The sequence below is a fragment of the Acyrthosiphon pisum genome, chromosome X (assembly GCF_005508785.2).
Source record: "Acyrthosiphon pisum isolate AL4f chromosome X, pea_aphid_22Mar2018_4r6ur, whole genome shotgun sequence".
Taxonomy (NCBI): Eukaryota; Metazoa; Arthropoda; class Insecta; order Hemiptera; family Aphididae; genus Acyrthosiphon; species Acyrthosiphon pisum.
This window is the reverse complement of record NC_042493.1, coordinates 89,848,171-89,848,924: the sequence shown is the minus strand read 5'-3', so window position 1 is coordinate 89,848,924 and position 754 is coordinate 89,848,171. Positions and strand designations below refer to the sequence as shown.

The 754-nt window shown below is 33.6% G+C and overlaps 1 pseudogene; it reads left to right on the top strand.

Moving 5' to 3' along the window:
- The first annotated feature begins 315 nt into the window (after nt 1–315).
- On the top strand, nt 316–499 carry LOC115033476 (annotated as a pseudogene).
- The last annotated feature ends 255 nt before the right edge of the window (nt 500–754 follow it).

Here is a 754-nt window from a genome sequence, read left to right as displayed (position 1 = left end):
TACGATAGGTAGGTAGGATATTCTTAGTTACACTTTACGTGGTGATTCAATGGCGTAGCAAGGGGGGTCTAGGGGGCTGTCAGCAACCCCAATACAAAATATTTGGCTACTGCGTGGTGTTTCTTGTTTCTACGTATGTTTCACAGTGCGTTTATTATTGGTCGGTTGAAATTACATTGTTAATTTCTTGTTACAGAGGTAAAAAGTCACGTACACTTTACATTCATTCTGAAAATTCTTTTTTTTATATATATTTATGTTTCCCACCCCCCTGTCTCGATTTATTTTGTTTATGTAGGTTCCCCATTTTTGTGAATTTTTTTAAGCATTTATAATCGAATAAATCTGTTCTTATCAGCTTAACATCTGATACACCTTTCATTGAAAGGTTCAAATGTTAAACTAATTTTTTCAAATTTGGTGGAGATTTTGGGGCTTGCTCCTGCTCCACCGCGGGTTGACCCGGTATTGCAGTACCACCGGGAACGGCCCACATAATAATCATGAACGTAATAAATATAATAATACAAAGACAACACTGAAAAACTTTTTAAATTTCCAAAATTTGGATTTTGAAATTTTCAAAATTTTGGTTTTTGGATTTTGGATTTTCAAAATTTTTGATTTCGTATTTTCCAAAATTGAATTTTAAGATTTTGGAAACTCGAATGTTTGTTGAAAGATTCCCAAAGTTTTTGACATTGGTTAATCCGCTAAAGGATATGTATGTAGTATGTACGTGCATTAATAGAGT